General features: G+C 37.1%; 1 protein-coding gene across 3 annotated transcripts in view; it reads left to right on the top strand.

The window, feature by feature from the left end:
- The first annotated feature begins 4366 nt into the window (after positions 1–4366).
- LOC136854163 (ATP-binding cassette sub-family G member 1-like) overlaps positions 4367–19492 on the top strand; it is a 203474-nt gene continuing 188348 nt past the window's right edge. The window contains exon 1 of one of the 3 annotated variants that reach the window (XM_067130426.1): positions 4367–4438. The gene's annotated coding sequence lies outside the window, so the exon portion shown is untranslated. Of the gene's footprint in view, positions 4439–4680; positions 4872–19492 lie in introns of those variants that run through there. The other 2 variants (XM_067130428.1, XM_067130427.1) reach the window with 2 other exon arrangements.

The following is a 19492-nucleotide window of genomic DNA, read 5'->3' as shown; positions in this document are numbered from 1 at the left end:
AGTAATCGAGAAATGAAAGGCTGATTCTCACGGAGAGCTTTTCTCACGAAGAGCTTATGAAATAAACGGGAAAAAAAGTCCCCTACTAGCAACAAGTTGGAATGGAATGAATGACTGATCAGGCTCTTTCCCTATGGAAGGAAACTTCATAATGATTTTATTAAAAACGGACAGATGTCGTATAAATAAGATTAGGCTGACTACTCATGGACAGTAAAAGAGTGCATTCTTGAGTAGAGCTTGTAGTTTTAATTTGGATGCGGTTCTACTTTGTTTCTACACACACACACACACACACCTATATATATACATTATATATATATATATACATATATATATATATATATATATATATATATATATATATATATATATATATGGGTTTTATATATATATATATGGGTTTTCCTCCTAATTGACGACTGCAAAGCAAGAGACGGAACCGCAACTAACGTCGCGTACAGCAAACTCTGACTGACTGATATCGAGTTGTCTGCTCACGTGACTTCTTCACAAAACTCCTAATCTTTGCAAGTTGAGATTTTGTATAAATTGTCAGGGCTCGTGAGAAATATCCCTTTTATTATATCAACTACAGTCTAACCAGCATCATGTACTTATATGCGTGAATACATACATACATACGTACATACATTCATTTTGACACCCTGTCATGTACCGGTAATATGTTCACACATACATGGGGCTGGTTAGACTCTAATTTATAGATAATATAAGAAGAAATGTTTATCAAGAGCCCTGACAATTTGCTCAAAATCCCAACTTGCAAAGAATCAAAGCTTTGAGAAGAAGTCACGTGAGCAGACAACTCGATATCAGTCAGTCAGAGTTTGCTGTACGCAACGTTGGCTGCGGTTCCGTCGCTTGCTTTGCGGTCGTAAATTAGAAAAAAAAAAAAAACTAGGCCCGTGCCAGGCTGAGCTTTGTAAGAACTTCCCCGAATCACGACATAGTGACGTAAATGCAGTTTGTTGAAAGGGCTGCAATTAACTTTTAAGTTCAGATTGGTGATTGTCACTGCTTAAGGTTGCAGAGAAATTTAATTCTTGAACAGACGTCAGCAGGTGATGGTATGCATTAATTGTTTTTTTTATATATATATATGCTTGATTTATAACTGTATATATTTCAAAGAATATAGCAAACAGCACCAATAGAACCAGGACAGCAAACAGTTCTTTAATATTCAATAGTCTTGGGGAAATTATCATGAACACAACTATAAAACATAGGCCTCAAGGTGATCTACCTGACATGTTCGGAGGGATCAACCACACTGGGGTTGTGGGCCATGTTGGGGAGGGGGCGGGTGGTGGATGAGGTTTGGGGGGGCGGCGGAGGGGTTGAGTGATCGTAGATCTCTGGCAGCAGTTGATACCCTCTCACGATAGACCTAATGGCTTTCCCTTATGCATATGTGATAAACTGTTAAATATCGAAAGTAAAATCTAGTCTTTGTAGGATTAGATTAGTGTTATTCCAATGTACTCTTGCTCTGTCATTCCTCTCTTTTATGAGATGAAAATTTATGCAGGGAAGACAGTTTCTTCGTCATAAACTCATGTTATATTTTGGTACGCGAACGAGATTATCTTGACTTTCGTTTCAAGGAATGGGGAGATTTATACCTGGCACATTACTACGTAATAAAAAGAGAGAGAGAGAGAGAGAGAGAGAGAAATATGCAATTTTTTTTAATGTTCTGGTACCAGTCTGGTAGCTTTAAAACCATTATGTCTCTGATCGTACTACTGTAAAACTTCGTGCTAGCACAAGTTGGAAAAGGTGTGAATTTTACCACTTCTGCTCTTGCATACTTTTGATGGATCTCTGTGGTTTATCGTTAGTCATTTGTTGTTATTATTTTATCAAATTTACTTTTAACCTATTCTTGGTTTTGCTTTCTGTTTGTTTAAGTATGCATATACATCCTGGTTTAGTTTGACCCTGAGGAATATGTGTACTCAACGAAAAACACTGAATACTGTATAAATAAAACTGAGATATGCCTAGTGGTCAAATGTCAAAATGATAGCTTGTAGCTGCAATTTGCTTTTAGTAAGCTGCATTTGCATTACACTAAAAGGAGATTATCTGGTGTTTATGTTTGCCATTTATTAACCTTTTACTTTGGTTAACAAATGACAGAAATAAAAACAAGATAATTTTCTTTTAGTATAATACAAATGCAATTTGCTAAACACATAATTGGAGCTCCAAGCTATTTTTTTTTTTTTTTACATTTAACCAATAGACAAACTTGGATTTTATTTATACACTATCCAATGTTATTCGTTACGTACAAACATTCCTCTGGGACAAACCAAAGCAGACTATGTATGAACATTTAACCAAACAGAAAGGTAAACAAACAGTAAGTAAAAGTAAATTAGTAAAATGCCGATGAAGTAAAAATAAAAGTCACTTAACGAGTGAATGTGCCCTCGGGTCACGTGTCTACTTTTTTTTAGCTTGTTGAATTGCAAGTCTATAAATTCACCAGTTTTTTTTTTTAATAGCATGTGTATCCTGTGATCATATTCACAAGTGTTCAGTGTGCTGAATTTCTCCGGTCCGTAGCTGTAAGTATGAGAGAAACATCGTAATTGGGGGAAAAAATATATATATATGTATACGGTATATTTTCTCCCTCGAAGCAGGATGCAAGGTTCCAACAACGCAGCTTTAATCGTTATTTCCTATTTTGGGGTTTCGGAAAGAAGGTTCAGAGGGGACGGAAGTGAACATCTGTTATTTACCCTTCTTTCTCTGGAATATACTCGTGCATATGTTTCTCTCTCTCTCTCTCTCTCTCTCTCTCTCTCTCTCTCTCTCTCTCTCTTCATATTTCTCACTGTATTTTATATTCTCCATTTTTTATTGTGCATATTTGTGTAGATATAAAGGCAAGCTATATGACATAATTATTCTCTGACTTGTGAAACACCGCTGTTCTTGCATTGCAGAGGTATTACGCAACACGAACTTTCTTTCCCCAAGTCTAAGGATATATTGAGGTCCCGTCATGTATAATTCATCTTTAAACTGCAGATATCACGAGGCAGGCTCAGCCAACATATCCTTTGTCCGAACAAGTCTGGTTCAGTCGTGCGAAATCAGCCATTCATCATTTTAATCTTTGATGAGCAAAAGACAATTTTCGCTTTCTATTTGTCAGCGTTGGGAGGATGAACTTTTGTTTATGTCGAAAATTATTTTACATACTGTCAGAAAATTTAAGTTATCGTAACTATATAGGATATAACAGTGAGTAATGATGCGTTAATTGCGCATTCGCAATCAAAACAAAACTTATTCCCCACTGTGTGTGATCCAACCACCCACATCTGATGGCGGCAGCGCCGACTAGTACTACAAAAGCATGGACTTGAATAGGAGAAGCTGGTGTGTGTGCCAACATCAAAGTCTCTGTCATCCCATGCACCGTTATTCTTCTCGGCATCCGCCCTTAAAAAAAAAAAGAAGAGGAGGAACGGGGCGTGTGGGGAGGGGATTGGGTTGCTGGGATGGGGGGGTCTTGCGTCGTGTTGATTCTGCTGCTGCTGTCTGTGCAACGTCCCACCCTCAGCCTCTCACCTCGATCCCTTTGAAAAAGGGCATATCGGCGATTACACAACCTTTATTCACCGTTTGTTGACAATTTGTAAACATTCCTCTGTTGGAAGCAATAGCCGAGGTTAAGGGAAGCCTTGACTGGGAGGTGCAATGTTACACTGATGCAACATTTATGCTCTTACTCAGTCTCCGTGCCACGCTCAAGACCTCTTAAGCCTACACCTCTCAAGAATAGCTGCTTTTTGGCAATGCGAGAGCTGATGCGGTCATACGTAGTGCAAACAAGCATTTGTTGATGTTTGCAACTTGTCAGTCGGGCCGAGTTCAGTGCAAGGTCCCTTCTTCGCTCGCTCGGTGCAAGTGTACTCACGGGGCCAGAGCTGCGGGAGAGAATGACTCGGTGCTTCTCTTGACGGCAAAGGAAACTCGCCTCTCCACATTGAGATCGGAAGGGTGGGAATGGGTTGTCCCCCGTTCGCACTAGAACGCCCGGATGAGAACGTTATCCACACGCATGCGTCAGGGCGGTTGTGGCCCGTTAGGGCGGAAATACTCCTTGATGTGCCGGACCTTGAGCTTTACGGAGCTTGTGTGGGCCTAGCTTGTGCGGTAAGGATGAGACTGGGACACCAGAGACAGGGAACCATCACCCTTACGGGTTTCTGTGGGGCTACAAGGTCTCGTAAAGGCGAAGAAACCGTCTTCCCGCTATGGGAAAACGAGCCTTAGCGACCGCCACTGCTGTGTGGTCGATCACAGCTGAGCGCTGCTGACGGTCCGCCAGTCGAGCTTGGAACAGTGTGGTGAACGCGCGCTGGTTCCTCTTTGCAAACCAACAATGGTGAGTTTTGTCTTTTAGTACCATACTGTCACCTGTCCCCATCTCATCCTCGGAGCAGTTGAAATGTCTGGTTGACGCCCATGTCCTTACGGTACATAAACATCGCGCCGCTGAACGTTGTTGACGCTCGCAGACGTTTTTGACAATCAGCTGATCGCTAAACAGAGGGAAGTGTCAGAGAGAGAGAGAGAGAGAGAAAGAGAGCCTGCTAGCAGCAGCAGTAGCCAGCTTGTGGCCGGGAAGTTGTGTGTGTGTATGCGAGCTGTGCAGACCAACGAGGAAAAGGGACTGGCGCGCCTGCGACCAAAGATTTTGGAAAACAAAGAGCCTCCACGAGTCTCGGGCCCATCAGTGTGTTGTGTGTGTGTGCCTGAGTTTTCATCTCATGTTGTGATGAGGAATTGGTTTGAAAAGGTGTTTTTCACAACACACGGTAAGGAGTCCATATTGCTTCTGTTCTCTAACCTCCCTACCCCTCTCCACTCGCTCTCCCCTATCCCCTCGGCAGAAGCCCTGTTTTCCCTCACCCCCTTCCCCTGCCCCCTCTTTTCCGATCACGCGCAGGGGACAGCATCACGGCGACCCAAAATCAGGTCATCTTACGACATGCCAGTGTTTTGTTATTAATTTTGACCATAGACCCCCCTCTCTCTCTCTCTCTCTCTCTCTCTCTCTCTCTCTCTCTCTCTCTCTCTGTTTACCCCCACTCATTCTCCCATCCCATCGTAAGCTCCCTCGCCCACCCACCTCTTTTCACCATTCATAAAATCATCCAAGTGCAATTGTTTGTCTGGAGGAGGAATGGAGCTTATGCTTACGATGCTCATTAATGTGAAAACTGAAAGTAGGAATATCGTTGCCCAAGTAAAGAAAAATGAATAATGTGCAGGTCCATCCAATTGTCTGTCTGTGTGGTTTTGTGTGCGAGAGTGAGCAAAATCGATGGCGAGAGCGTTGACCAAAATGTTACTCGAGATGGGCTTGAAATGTCGTCAATTTTTGTTTTTCTTATGCTAATATGAGTAGAAATACACGTTGATATTGCTATTCAATGAAGCTGGCGTTACTAGAGTGTAAGGAAGTGGTTATATGGCGAAGTTAAAGCTTAGTCTCAGTTGTGTATTTTAGTGTGAATAGGAAAGATGCTGCATATCTGTTTTTTTTTTTAGGTTAGGTCTAAGTAATCGTCTCATGTATCACTCAGTCCCACGTCCCCTTGTTTTTCTGCAGTCCCGGTGCCTCTATACCCGCCTCGGGGCTTCCAATATGGAAGCCTCGCAGGACGTAACGAAACAGAGTCGCAACGCAATATCCGGGCAGTTCTTAAAGAGAATGCACTAGAATGGATGCAGAGGAAGTGGATTTTTAAGGATCACACGAACGCACACACACACGCATTCATGTTGCGCACAAGCGCTCACACACAGTTACAGTTTCTTCACGATTTGGTGATTCACTCTTGTTTTTCCATTGTCTTAAATAGTATTTTTGTCATTGACTTTATTTCTTTCGAATTACGGATTTTCTTTTCTCTTAGACGAGATCGTAGTCTTAACTTCTGTAAGGTTTCCAGATATTCTAGATTTTTCAACCCCTCTTTCATGGTACTTCAGCAAGAAATATCTTTCAATAAATTTGTACTGATTTTTCAACAGTTTTTGGAGCAGTAAATATTTTCTCTCATACCTCAAGCGATTACGTGAGTGAAGTTTTAGGTCATTGATTTTCCTCTTAATCTTAGAGTAGTTTCCCGTGTTCAGGTTTCCATCACGATTTGAGATGTGTTACGTTTTAAGATTTTGTTCTAACAACAGTTAACAGTTACATGATACAAGTGTCTATTTACCAAGACGTGCTTTCGTTTCACCTCTTAACACCCAAATTCACGTCTACAGTTTTTCGGTAGAATGTCCTTTGTGTCGAGTTGCAAAGGATGGCAGTGAAAATCCTTAGACTTTATTGTCCTTAACCCCCATTCCTACTTCATTGTCTTGGGAAATATTAGGACTAATTTCATTCTCACGAATAACTTTTTAGACGTGCGATTTGTGCGTGTATCAGTTCGTATTAACTACATAGTCAAGGACGAGTATTTAGTGCCTGACATCCTTTTTTACAATTATTGTCATTGTTCCTTACATTGCCTGGAGTAAATCGCCATTGCTTATGTTATTGTCATCCTTATGACATCTCTGCAATTAATGTTGAGTTATATTGCTATTTTTTCTCATTTCTGCAAAGGTCACTTGATTGCATGAAGAAAAAGAAATACGAAAATACGAGATGTTCTTATTAGTAATATGCCTTCATATGAAGCAAAACAAAATGTCATTAACTTGCTAAGCATATTGCCACACCGCAGAATGTCATTAAGTGAAAAAAAAAACGATGAAAGGAAAACAAGCGCTTAGTAAATTGAAAGTACGAGGAAAAGATAAAAGTACATTGACGCTCAGTTGAAAGGTGACTCAACTTAATACTGAAGGCAAGGAAGCACTGTGCTTTAAGGTAGCGTTACAGTACAATAAGCTATTTAAATATTCATATCAGCTTTCAGCCTGATACAAGGTATTCGTTTGTCCATGCGTCTACGAGCGCGCGCACTTCTACATTCATGCGCATTACAAAAAGGGCGACGTAAGACTTTTATGTAAACATTTTATTGTTTTCTTGCCGTGCTAATATCCTTTATCGAACAGTCCGGAGGGATTCAGCAGCGATGCCTGGATTGCTTATAATGTGATTAGGGTCTAAGGCTCGATGGTCATCTACCCAATTTGTTGTACATCAGAGGAACGACCTTCGTTAACCCAATCCGGCCCGGACGCTACCAGGAATCCGGTGTTTAGGTATTGACTCTGGAACGACCAGAAGTGGGGAAAAATGAGCTTCGTTTTTCTATCCAGCCTTTTTAGCTGTTGTTGTTGTTAAAAGTATAAATTAGCAGCAATTTTCCTTTGTCACAATGGCGCTTGCGTTAATTGGCTTACTTTGGCCAATCTGTTGATTCCAGAGGTTATTTTTGTGTGGTGGCCACTCTTCGGCTGCAAAATGCTTCTGTTTTTCGTGATGCTTGCGATAGATGCGCTTTCCAGCATTCGTCTGCTTTCGTGCATCGTGCTTGGTATTGTACTACTTATATTTTCTGGGTCAGTTGGTGAAATTCAAAAATAATTAGTGTCGGATATTTGACATCATTTCTGAAACTTTTCAATCACGAGGCTGTGGTTCTCTTGAATGCTGCGTATATAGTAGAAGTCGTGGTTCTAGTTACTGTAGAACCATAGCGTTTTAAGATTAGGTTTCAAGTCAGCAGGAAGAATGTTGGAAGACGCAACATATCGAATTATGAGTTTCTTTTGCATTTATCGTTTTTTAGATCGGTGAAGTCTTGCGCATTACATAGATTCTGGAAGGATTCATTGTAGACAATGCACCTATGTTGAGTTTAGCAAAGCTTGAAATTTAATATCAGAATTTATTACTTAGTGAAGGAATATTACATCTTCACCACATATATGTATGTGTGTTATGTATATATATATATAAATATATATGTATATATATGCATACACATATATATATTATATATATATATATTTATATATACTGCATATATATACATATACTGTATATGTATATATTGCACTCTATTTCTAGCAGTTCCTGTGTTCAAAAAATGATTAAACAAATATATTGTCATTATAGGCCGAACTTGAATTACAAAATTATTAGAGGTAAAATGAAAAAAAAAATTGTAACGAGAATGATATTCAAATGGGTCTGTTTCTGTGTCTTCAAGGTTGAAGGTAAATGTAGAAGATTTAGATATAATAATTATACCATACAGTGGGGTTCCAAGGAGCGCTTTCTCACGTTACTCTCTTCCATCAAAGCTGATTATTCATGCGCTCTAGGAGAGGTGCAGGAATCATGTTGTGGCATGGGAGCCAGCTTCCCCCATCACGACAATAGCCCCCATGCGATGCACGCACCCATTACGTCATCCCTCTCCCCCAGGAAGTACAGTAGTGCCAGGATCACTCAGAAGAACCGGAAGGATTTCTAGGGTGCATTTATTTTCGGACTGAGTCGCTCTCCCGCTGTAGACACAGTCTAGAATGCAAAAGTTGTTCCTTGATAATGATCTCGGTATAATTAAAGCGTCAAATTTTAGGAGCAGATACAAGTGTTTTTATTTTGTTAAAGATTTTATGATTTTTAAAACACCGAATGAAAGGGGATTCTTTTGATATTGTTTTCTTGATTTTTGAAAGCAGAGCGCGGCGTTTTCCAGCATCAGGCTTCGTGCTACTCAGTCTGCTAGGCGTTTTATCTTGGACACAACTAAAGTGTGGAGTAGTTTGCAAAGTGCAGTTGCAGAATCACTTGATCTCCAAATATCTTAGCAAGGAGCTAATCCATTCCCGCCCTCTGCTGACGCCTCCTGAATTTCAGGTGTATCGGTCTTATATTCTATTCCCCCAAATTGATTTATTTATCACCTTTTCATATAACTTTCTCTCTCTCTCTCTCTCTCTCTCTCTCTCTCTCTCTCTCTCTCTCTCTCTCTCTCTCTCTCTCTCTCTCTCTCTCTCTCTCTGTCTTCTGTTGGCTCTGTCCACGGGGTCCTCAGCTGTAGATTTAAAGAAAAAAAAAGTAGAAACAAAGAATGTTTGCAACCAAATCCACGTTATTGTTTAAACTGGGTGGAAGCGGATAACGTTACTCTGCTGAAAGTTGAAACCAAATCATGACCTCGGTACCTCACGGATGTGTTCAGGCTGAAGAGTATTATTATTATTATTATTATTATTATTATTATTATTATTATTATTATAGTTGAACCCAAATCAAAACCTTTGTACATTACAGATGTGTTTAAGAAAATTATTATTATTATTATTATTATTATTATTATTATTATTATTATTATTATTATTATTATTATTATTATTATTGTGAAGTTGAAACCAGATCAAAACCTCTGTACATTACAGATGTGTTTAAGGAAATTATTATTATTATTATTATTATTATTATTATTATTATTATTATTATTATTATTATTATTATTATTATTATTATTATGAAGTTGAACCCAAATCAAAACCTCTGTACATTACAGATGTGTTTAAGAAATTATTATTATTATTATTATTATTATTATTATTATTATTATTATTATTATTATTATTATTGTGAAGTTGAACCCAAATCAAAACCTCTGTACATTACAGATGTGTTTAAGAAAATATTATTATTATTATTATTATTATTATTATTATTATTATTATTATTATTATTATTATTACTGTGAAGCTGAAACCAGATCAAAACCTCTGTACATTACAGATGCGTTTAAGAAATTGTTATTATTATTATTATTATTATTATTATTATTATTATTATTATTATTATTATTATTATTATTATTATTGTGAAGGTGAACCCAAATCAAAACCTCTGTACATTACAGATGTGTTTAAGAAAATATTATTATTATTATTATTATTATTATTATTATTATTATTATTATTATTATTATTATTATGAAGTTGAAACCAAATCATTACTGTGCACTTTACATACGTGTTTAACTAACCATTATTATTATTATTGTTATTATGAAAATAGAGTTCAAATTCTTACTGAACAAGAATAAAATGCCGTTAGAATGAAACCGTAATACGAAAATTAATTTTAAAATGCTGACATTTTTAGTGTTTATTTGTAACTCTTGCTGGAAAGAAGAAAAGATGGTGGTTACACTGCATGTGGAGTTTTCCTTCAACCATTCTCGTTTACTTTGTTCAGTCTATTTATTTAGGATAGTTAATGGGCCCTGTAATCCGTCAACCCCACCCCAACTCTCTTCCTGTAAGAAAACCTTGGAAACTGCATATTCTCTCTCTCTCTCTCTCTCTCTCTCTCTCTCTCTCTCTCTCTCTCTCTCTCACACACACACACACTTCGGCAGGACAAAACTGTATGGCATTACTCAAAACTATGGTAAAAATTGTGACGAGAGAGAGAGAGAGAGAGGGAGAGGACTGTAATTGTCTACAACTATTGGTATCAGTGCACATTGCATATTATGTAGAAAACATTTGTGTCTGGTACACTTTCCACCAGGATTGTCAGGTTAGCAAGATACGCAAGATAAAGAGGAACACTCAAAAGTCTCTCGTGATAAAACCTTGCATTCAGTAGCATTTGGCTTGTGAAGGCAATATTTGAGAGATGCGTTTTACTTGTGAAACAGTTGTGAGAGAGGTGACTTTGACTTGTGCCCCCCCCCCCCCCCGTCCCCAAGGTCGCTAGGTTTGATTTATAAGTATCAATTTCGCAGGATTACTAAGAGGATTCTGTGAACAGGAATCAGTTCAGCAAAAAATATGCTCTTGCATCTGTTCAAAGCTCATCGGAGATAAGCCAGAAGAAAGGTAGATTTCTCTCTCTCTCTCTTTTACACACACACACACACATAGACATGTTGTTTTATTTATCTACTTTACGTGTCGTCCGAACTGTTTTCAGTCAAATAGAGAAATCTCTTAAAAGTCAAAAAAAAAAAAAAAAAAATATACGTGCAAGAACATTTACAGAACTACATTTTTAGGACGTTTTGGGAAGCCTTTAATAGTGAAAGGTTTGTAAAAAAGAAAAGAAAAAAATAAATAAATAGCCGGGGAACTCTACTGTCGACACAGCGTGACTCTCCTTTAGGCTAATACGTAGTATCGGTCACATGGCACTCTGGAGACCCTCACTTCCATCTGAGGTGAGAAGGACATAATACTGTAAACATGTTTACTAATTTATTATTGTTGTTAGTACGGTGGTTTCTGTTGTTGTTGTTGTTGTTGTTGTTTTGCTGCTGTTGCCGGGCTGTTTCGCTGGTACACCTCTGAATGTGAATACCCAGGAAGTTCTTCACCCTCCTGTTATCTCTTTTAACTTAAAGGATCTGTTTAGGTTTTTCATCTTGTGTCAACGAAGACTTGACGTTTAATTTCTTTTGGATGGAAGCTCACGTGAATTCAGGTAATATATATATATATATATATATATATATATATATATATATATATATATATATATATATATATATACATATATATATATATATATATATATATATATGTTTGTATATAATATATTTAAATGTATATTTTATATGTATATATAGATATCTGTACCTCTATATACTGTATATATATATATATATATATATATATATATATATATATATATATATATATATATATATATATATATATATATATATATATATACATACACACACATTTGCATGTATGTGTACGTGTACAACAATCCACAAGCCTTAGTCGGATCAGGTCGCTTTCAGGAAATGGAAATCTGTTGGCGATATATTCCTGAAATTGTTATGAGTTGTCAGATGTCTTCTTTTTGGGTTCAGGGATATGAATCCATTCGAGTTTCACGGAATCGGTATTCCACAGATATAAAAATTCTCGGCTGGAAACGTTACGGTAAATTGTTTGTCACTTTGGTTTTTAGTTGTTGTTGGTATGACGGATCAAATGGGAGAGATCTAGTTATTTTTTTTTTTTTAAAGAGTTCCTGCTGAAGGATACTTATTAAAATGTTCAGTGAGGTCTTTATCTACCTATCATTCTATCTGTCTATCTATCTATCTATCTGTTTATTTATCAATCTATCGATCTATATATATATATATATATATATATATATATATATATATATATATATATATATATATATATATATATATATATATATATATATATATATATATATATATACATACTTATATTGATAGATAGACAAGTAGCTATTTAGATAAATGCTGAATACCGTGTCGTTTTCTCTTCCTACTGCATTGTTATAATGTCTAATTTCATTTTAACCTCGTCTATTCATTTCATTCTAACGATGCTTACTGAGCACGGCTGTGAATAATAATAATAACGATGATAATATCCGGGCCATTGATAAGCATCATCCTCTTTCAAACCTCAAAACCACCAGACAAACACGATCTTTGTCCACCTGAATAATTCATCACTTCTGTTCGTATCTTTTCCATATATCGATCTCTCAGCGAAGGTTAAAATACCCTCTCCGACGTCTTTGCCCTTGGCTCTGACGGTGTGTAGTTTTGTCCTCCTCCTCCTCCTCCTCCTCCTCCTCCTCCTCCTCCTCCTCCTTCGGCATGTTCCTGGTCCCAGAATTACATTGAGAGGGACGAAGAGTCGCGGGGGAATCGATAGTACCTTAAAAGGTTCGACTGGTAGATGATCGTATGTGTGTGACGGTTTTCCTCGATTGGTGGTTGTCTTCGGATCGTCTTTGGTTCGTCTTCCCTTTGGGCCTGTGGTGCACCCGGTACAGAGGTGCTTTGTGTCTGATCTAGTACTGTTGGCTTCGTTGTTTTTCATGGTTACCAAGGTACAGGTAATTTTTTTTTTTTTATAATTGCTCTGTTTGTGAAGAGTGAAATAATTTTTGTAATTCATGTGAGAATTTGTGAAGAAGACTTGCAATGCGTTTCTTGCTTATTTCATCAACTGTCCAAATCCAGCAGTTCCATTGCAGACTTTGGCTTCTCATTGATACACCAGTTGAGTGGTCATAGAATGTCTAACAGTATTCGAATGTTATAAAGCATTCTGTAACGGGATCAGTGACTCTGCAACCTTAATGTTGTCGTCAGTGAGTTTTTTGTACTTTGAAACTAAAAGACCCTAGTGATTATTTATAGTTCTTTACCTAGCTCAGAGTATCAGATTTTCAGTCTCGTTGTAGTAGCTACAACCGAGTTTCACTTTCACTCTCGTTTAGTTAAATTTTATCGAATTCCCCCGACACATTGTTTAATCCCTGCCAGTTCAAGGGTCTGTTCTCTTGTTACTGGAGGTATCACTGTACAAAAGCAAAATCAAAACAAAAAACTGATAATGCAAGAGGAAGTACCTTTTCCACATCATTCGGCTTGATATATATTCTTGATAAATCCGTTCTTTATCATAGTCTACTATATTTTCTTCCCTTTTATTATTATTATATATATTTGTTAATGGACTGCCAGGTGAAGAGTTAAGCTCGCTCTCAGTCCAACCAGTGACTTTAATAAATAAACAACAGAGGTGCCTTTTCTACATCATTAGGCCTAATTCATATTCTCGATAAATCCGTGCTCCATTTTATTCTATATTTCTTCCAGTTGGTATCATTATTATTTGCTAATGGACTGCCAGGTGCAGAGTTAAGCCCGCTGTCAATCAAGCCAGTTTGAAACTGGATATGTACAGTAGGTCGACCAGGTATTGTTCACCACCAAGGTTCTGGAAACCGTGAGAGACACTGCTGAGAATGATTTGCTCTGAATGATTATGAGAGAGAGAGAGAGAGAGAGAGAGAGAGAGAGAGAGAGAGAGAGAGGTTTGCGGTGATGAACAAAATGATAATCAACAGAGAACAGAAAAGTAGATGATGACGCATAGGAAGCCAAGTTGAAAGAACAACCACAAGAGCTTGTGAATATCTTGAGCTGTGGATTTGTGGTTTGCACTTTAGTGTAATGGTCGTCTGGAGAGTATTCTCTCTCTCTCTCTCTCTCTCTCTCTCTCTCTCTCTCTCTCTCTCTCTCTCTCTCTCTTATTTAAGTCTCTAACCTATTAAGCTAGTTTGAGAAACTAATTTACATACGGAGAGCTTAAGTACATTAGTTAGAGTAATGAAATGTTACTCTACTTGAATTTTGTTAGACCTAGTGCAAGGAATTTTCCTTTCATGGGGATATATTTTTTTTAATTTTAACAGTATAGTTTTTTATCGTGCATAATCTAATTGAGTCATTCCTTGAAATGGAATTTTTTATTTGCTACTACTAGTAGTAATAATAATAATAATAATCATAATAATAATAATAATAATAATAATAATGATAATAATAATAATAATAATATAATATAATTTATTATTATTATCATTAGATATTTGTTTACTTATATTTAATGTATGTGAATCGAATGGACCGTCTTGGAATATACTCCATGACATAAGGAAACAATTATTATTATCATCATCATCATCATCATCATCATCATCATCATCATCTTTTCCATTAGATGCCCCTTCTTTCACTTTCCTATTTTTTTGGGCCTGTGGTAGGTAAGGTCGTTGGTTTCCCCGTCCCGGTTTGGCCTGTGTATAAAAAAATAGAAAAATGTCAGGCATCCTTAGGGAAGATTTGATTTTCACCGCTTAAGTGCTCCGAGTTCGATGACCTTCGAAGAAGCGGAATAACGGTGGAGTTCTCTCTCCTGCCTCTCCGAGTCATTTTTCCTCGTTGACTCCTTCATTTCCTCGTTTTATTCCCATTTTTCACTAAGACACACTGCCAGTTCGAGTGATTTTTCCACGTTACCACTTTTCGTTTTCTCGTTTTATTCCCATTTTTTTCTAAGACTGCCAAATCGAGTGATTTTTCCCACGTTATCTCTTTTCGTTTTCTCGTTTTGTTCCCATTTTCGTTAAGAATCACTCCAAATTTGAGTGATTTTTCCCCGTTATGTCTTTCATGTTCTCGTTTTATTCCCATTTTCCCTAAAACACTGACAATTCGAGTGATTTTTCCACGCTATCTCTTTTCGTTTTCTCGTTTTGTTCCCATTTTCGTTAAGAATCAGTTCAAATTTGAGTGATTATTACAAGTTATCTCTTTCACTTTCTTCGTTGTATATCCAGTTTCGTTAAGAACCACTCCAAAATCGAGTAATTTTTCCGTGTTGCCTCTCTGATTCCTCGTTATATCCCAATTTGCGTTAAACATCACTTCCATTTGAGCAATTTTTCCGTATTGCCTCTAATTTCCTCGTCGTATTCCCATTTTCGTTCAGAATCACTTCAAATTCTTGCATGCTTCTTTCACATTCAGTCGATTTATTTACTATCTCCACAGCCACCCCCCACCCCGCCCACCCTTTTCAGATAGGCCTACACACGTGCCGGACTGTTTCGCTCGTTCTTTGACCTTTATGTATTTTTCTCTCTTCCCCCTTTCACCTTCTCTTGTTCTCTCACATCTCATAAGCAGCCAAGCAACCACTTTTGTGAAATTTGACCCGAACACGACATCGTTGAGAGGTGTCTGGAAAAGGCGCTTTGTTGCTCGAGTCTACAACGCTAGGATTTTACTTCTTCGTGCTTTCACTCTTGAACAACGCTAATTTTAAAATATAATATACACGTGCTCTCTGCTTCTGCCTCTCTCTTTCTCATATATGCATACATATATATATATATATATATATATATATATATATATATATATATATATATCTTATTTACTGCGGATCCCGTGCAAACTAGGGAGAATGGGGCCGAAGTGTGGCAGTGACTCGCTCAGTGCTGGGCCGAGTAACATGACTGGAATTGTGGCCATGCTTAGAAAAATTTTCCTGCATCTCCTCTGAATTCTTTTGTCACGTAAAGTATATATGTGTACTGTCATTGAAAATGCTTTTCTTTCTTTTTGTCATGTAAAGTATATATGTGTACTGTCATTGAAAATGCTTTTCTTTCCTGTGATTAATAATTTTGTCTAGAATTCATTCCTTTAAATAAACATGTTAGTCAAAACCACACCACGTGTTACTTCCTTCCTAAGATAAATGATTGGCTGTCATTCAGAGTTTTCCTGGGCATCGCCGGGTTGGTCAGCAAGTATATATGTATGTATATATATGTATATATATATATATATATATATATATATATATATATATATATATATATATATATATATTGTGTGTGTGTGCATTGTATATACTGTATATATTTTGAAATTTTGCCCAAGACGATAACAAAAATAAGAACATAAACAGCGTAAAAGTCTTATGGAATGATAAACGTTCCACTTAATCATTTAGCTTTCGAGAACAGACTACTTACGATGGTCTTACCCACTGCTTCGTCACTGCTTCGTATGACATAAGGTTTCTCTAGCTAATCTTCCTGTGCGGTACTCGCGTCGTTTCCTACCTACAGGTAATCCTCTTGAAGTCGTGAAAGTCTCAACGTGTCGTTTTAGTGACATCAGAGTGAGTGAACAGCTCACAAAAATCCACGTATCAAAGTATAGAAAGTAGGCCTAAAGCAACAATAGGTTCATTACATAATCTACTTGGCAAACAGTTGAATGGTAATGACGTCATGTTTTCCGTAGGAACAATCCAAGTAAAGTCTAGTGACGCTTGAAGTCATGGAACACACACAACTCACAAATTTAGGCGTATCGAAGCAAGGAAAGTAGGCCTACACTACAAATAGAATCAATACACTTTACTTGGCAAGCAAATAAATGGAGTCAGCACGTCCTGTTTTCCGTAAAAACAGTCCAAGTAATATTTAGTGACATTGTAGATAATGGAACTACTCCCAGATTTCGACGTATCGAAGTAAGGAAAGTAGGCCTACACTACAAATAGAATCGGTCCACTTTACTTGGCGAGCAGATAAATGGAATGGTCAGCACGTCCTGTTTTTCGTAAGAATAGTCCAAGTAATGTTACTTCTGCTACTCCATCAGATGCACTTGACGAGGAATAGTCAGTTATTGTTTTGTTTCGGGAAGCAGCGTGGTACTGTTATGTAAGGAGCCGTTTCTGACTCATTGTATTGGAGAAGTTGAAGAGGCTGTTACCTAGTGACTCCGTCGTCGTAACTTTCAAGGTTTCCACAAGTCAGCTGAAGGTTGACAGTGTGGAAAAATTACATTAGGTGGAAAAGCTTTTCGTTTGTACCTTTATTTTGGTCGCTTCTTTGTTCTTTATTATTATTATTATTATTATTATTATTATTATTATTATTATTGGTACTGATGAAGTCTCTGTTTTGATAAATGTCGTCATATTTAACTTCAATTTATTAATATTTTGAAACTGGTTTATTGCTCTTTCGTTACGTCCTCGCTCTCTCTCTCTCTCTCTCTCTCTCTCTCTCTCTCTCTCTCTCTCTCTCTCTCTCTCTCTGTGTTTTGTGAGAAAAAGCTCTCAGTAGGGACCTAATGTATCTGACACCAGATTTTTTATATATACCAAAATGATGGAGTTAGATTAAATAATAAACTGTATCAGCAGTGCCTGAACAATACCATGGGCATACTTGTTACATGGCCACTTGGTATGGTAGCAGGGCATGGTGCCTGATGAGTGATGGGCAAAAAAATATCTCAAGTTCTGGAAGTGTGTGTATGTATATATATATATATATATATATATATATATATAGAGAGAGAGAGAGAGAGAGAGAGAGAGAGAGAGAGAGAGAGAGAGAGAATATTATCTTGAAGTAGTTTTGTCGGTTACCTCAGTATCGGTAAATAAGCGCTTGTTATTTTATTTTTACCTTGAGGAGAGTAACTGTGAACCGAGTTTTGTTCGGATTTCGTCGGCTCACAGATAGCCAGTTAGTATTTTTTTGTTCTGTTTTATATATTGTTACGGTAGTTCATTGTCATGAAATTCTAATTACGGAGCTTGTTCAGGAATCAGCCAATATTGCCGTTTAATTTTATGAGGATGTTAAAGTGTTGATCTAGACAGATGTTGCGGCCTGGTTTGGTTTCGGTCATTCAAATTGATTGGAAGATTAACTGGATTGCGTTTAGTGTTTTATTACCTTCCTTTTGCATTGAAGTTGCCGCTTAATATACATTTAACTTAGGTGTATATTTTTGTATTGGTATATACCTGTGTGTAGTCATATTTTTGTATCGTTATATAAATTGGCTTAAATGGTCATATTTTTTAATAGATTTATACCTTTGTATGTCATATATTTTTGTGTAGGTCTATACTTGTGAATACCCTATGTCAGAAAACTGTCTAAAAAAATTGAGAAGTCTTTTATGCACGCACGAGTGTCCTGTGTGTAATGTGGGTATGATCAAGGTCCAGAGAGTTCTCTAGACCTTGGGTATAATTATCTAGTGGAAACCGATTGCCGATGCAACGGGTTGATAACCGGAGGGGGAATGGGCTAACCTAAAACTCCTTACAAGCAGTTTTTACCCCCACACAGTATTCTAAGGTGCGTTCACCTTACAGCAAAACATGTCATTAAAACACGTCGGCGACTTATCGCATATATATCACAGATAGGTTGAATACAACTCAGCGACAGTAATTGGAGAACGAATCTTTGGCAAATGATAGATAATCGTATGAAGCACTGGTAATGCCTACCAGTAGGTCGATGACTTGTGTTCTTGACATGTTTTACTTTAGAGTGAATACACCCTAAATATAAAAAAATCAGCATACCAAACTAAATGCTGTGATGTCTTAGATTCGCAATAACAAGGAAGTAGAACGCAACTGAAACATTAAGCAAACCAGCTGTTTGAAAATAACAGTACATTAGCTGGCATTGAACATGCTTTTGTCGAGCTAACCGTACTGGCTAGCATAAAGACCTTGCGCATGCCGCTTCGGAGCAAAGTAGAAAACTGCTTGGGAAACTTTACGGTAAAGGAAATAATTTCACTCATTTATTGGCATTCAAGTTACACGTTTTCTTTCAAGTATCTCATTAGCAAATGTGTGCGTTATGTATGTATATATGTATATATATATATATATATATATCTATATATATATATATATATATATATATATATATATATATATATATATATATATATATATATATATATATTTTATTTTCTTCTCATCTTAGTCCCGTTTTTATATGGGGTCGCCGTTGTGGATGAGCCGCTTCGGTCTACCTCTGCGGTGCGTCTCTGCTCGGTCAAGAGACTGAAGTCCCTTCTTTCTCGAGTCCTCCTCACGCAGTCTCCCCTTTTCTATCTTGGTTTTCTTCGTCTTCTTCTACCCTGTTCGTGTATATATATATATATATATATATATATATATATATATATATATATATATATATATATATATATATATATATTTACGCATACATACATACATACAAAGATTGCGTAAGGAAATCAGGGTCTTAAACTCTTAATGAAGA

Source organism: Macrobrachium rosenbergii, chromosome 28 (assembly GCF_040412425.1).
Source record: "Macrobrachium rosenbergii isolate ZJJX-2024 chromosome 28, ASM4041242v1, whole genome shotgun sequence".
NCBI classification, from domain to species: domain Eukaryota; kingdom Metazoa; phylum Arthropoda; class Malacostraca; order Decapoda; family Palaemonidae; genus Macrobrachium; species Macrobrachium rosenbergii.
This window is presented reverse-complemented; position numbering and strand designations above follow the sequence as displayed.